Here is a 2,601-nt window from a genome sequence, read left to right as displayed (position 1 = left end):
AAACAAATTGGTAGAGATCTCAACAGAGTTGAATAGGCCAACGTGAACTATCTCACAACCGTGTTCCCTGTGGTAAAATGAAAATCAAGTTCCCAGAGTCATGCTTGATGCTCTAATTAATAACTGGTGAACATGTTAACATTTTTCTTCAACGGTCCAAAGATGTCAGTATTCAGTTATTCATTGTACAGAATATCCAAGCCAGCATTATCCTGTTTCTTCAGCACGCTACCCTCCCTTGGATGACTATGAAGGTAAAGGCCAAATTCCACCCATTTTATTGATTCTTACCAGTTTTTGTAAAGGTCTGAACTAAGAGAAGATATTGTATGAAATGTATGACAAATAGATGGATAGATAGATAGATAGATAAATAGATAGATAGATAGATCACTCCATCAATATTTTAAATATGTAAAATATCTTTAAATTTGCCAGTGCATAGTTTTTTTAATTATTCAAATTGCCCAGGAAAAATATCTCTATCAATTATATGTTCAGTAAGATTTAGAGTTTTTCTAAGAGCAAAATAGGGCTGGTTACTAGAGCTTTAAATACAAAGGAACATAGAAATGTCACTAAATGAAGTTAAGAGCTAGATTTTCCAGGATACCTTTCAGGGGTCCATTTAGAAAAGGGTTTAATCTTCTTTGTAACTCATGAGGTTCATCCACAAGAAGATTTGGCTTCCAAGTTTCCTGAGCAGAAAGCCACTTCATTATTTCCCACCCCCATCCCTTAAAATCCATTCTCTACATTTGTTCATTCCTGCTCCAGGATGAAATCTTGAGCCATGAGGAACTCCCAAGACACCTGGGGCCTTTCTAGTGTTTCTAATAAATTCTGATTTTCTAATGTTTACAGAAAGTCTTTGATGGACCCTATGCAACCATGTCACACAATACTCAGATTCTCACAGTTGGAGTAGTGTGTTGTCCCTGAGATCCAGCCTCCTGCTGCTGTCATGACTTCTTTGGAATGATAGTTATTATTTGTTTGGAAAGGGGGAGAAATACTAATGTGGCTGCCCCAACTGTTTTTGAACTTGCTTATTTCTAATGGAACCAATAGATGTCACTGCTCAGCCCTCTCGGAAGTGACTTGGGGCCGAGCTGGTCAGCCTGCAGGTGGTACTTCGAGCTGTGTGCCCCACAGTGGCTGACAGACTAACTGATCAGCAGATGTGATGTCTAAGAATGGCAATCAACATCTCCAAAAGACACATATTTAACCCCTTGCTAACTGCCAACTTACAGCTGAAACAGGACTTCTCCACCCACCCGTGACCCTCTTGTTGCGCAGTTGGCTGAAGCTGCTGTCCACTTCCACACACAGCTGGAGGACAGTCACGTGGTTAGTGCTCATTCAAAATCTTCCTTCCCAGGAGCGGTAGGAAGTGAAGCTTCTAGAAGGAGAAACCGCTGGCTGCCAACCCTGCCCCATCTAAGCCCTGACTCAAGTCCAAGTGTATCTTCCGAACTCCTAATTCCCATTGGGTTGTCTCTTCTTCTGGTATATTCTCTCCTCCCCACAGATTACCCCTACCCACTGGCTGCCCAGTCCTGTTCTCCACTATAGATTCAGAATCACAGGATGAGCGTTTGAATCCAGCCCTGATCAACTCACTCTCTGATCTGGAGCAGATTATTTCAACTCTCTGAACCACTCTGACTTCATCTATAAAATGGGGCATTATAGTTTTTACCCACTGCTTATGCTTGCTTTGGAAACAATGGGATATTGGATTTGAAAGTACATTGCCCATGAGAAGCCCTTTCTAATTATTATGTGCTGGGACACTTACTTTTTCCAAATTTTCTCATCCATGAAGACATAACTCTTTATGACAGATTTTCTCAGGGTTTTATGCTAAATAAATGGATGCGTGTGTAACAATTGGAGTGTTTATTCAACATCTACTATTAACCCAGTGCTATGAGGTAAGATACGAGCTGTATATCATGTTACCTAAACTCCAGGATTGTAACTATCATTTTGGATAGAAAAAAAATGCAGCCATCAGAAAACAGTAATACAAGATCAGAAAACAGTAATACAAGAATGTGAAACAATAAAATGCTGCCTTATTTGGCATTAAACAAAAATTTTTTTAAAGCAAGGAAATAATTATGTTGTATAAATAACAAATACTTATGATCTGAGAAGTTCACTACATTGCCTGTGTGTATATTGTGTCTTAATAGCAAAAATTGTTCTTTCTATTTCTGGAGGTCACCGAGGCCTTACACAGCGTAAAACTCCATGTGTTGGTATGGGTAACTATGCTGCAAAACTCCAGCTGAGTTTTGAGGGGCTTTAATAGTGAGCCTTGTGAAGGGTATTTTCAGTAGGGGAATGACATGAGCAAATATTTGGAGGCAAAAATGAAGGTAAAGCATGTAAAGGGTAGAAGACTGGCTTCACTGGCACAGAGTCTATGCTGGTGAGAAGTGGCCTAGTGAAATGGGATTTGCTCTGCAGGGCCTAGCGTGCCTGACAGGAGAGTTGCTCTTCACATCATCTATGGGCTTTCTTTTTTTGTTTTTTCGGGATCCACTTATCAAACGTTAGGCTTTTATTCAATTTTGGCAATACAATATT

The sequence above is a fragment of the Rhinolophus ferrumequinum genome, chromosome 3 (genome assembly GCF_004115265.2).
Source record: "Rhinolophus ferrumequinum isolate MPI-CBG mRhiFer1 chromosome 3, mRhiFer1_v1.p, whole genome shotgun sequence".
Taxonomy (NCBI): domain Eukaryota; kingdom Metazoa; phylum Chordata; class Mammalia; order Chiroptera; family Rhinolophidae; genus Rhinolophus; species Rhinolophus ferrumequinum.
This window is presented reverse-complemented; position numbering follows the sequence as displayed.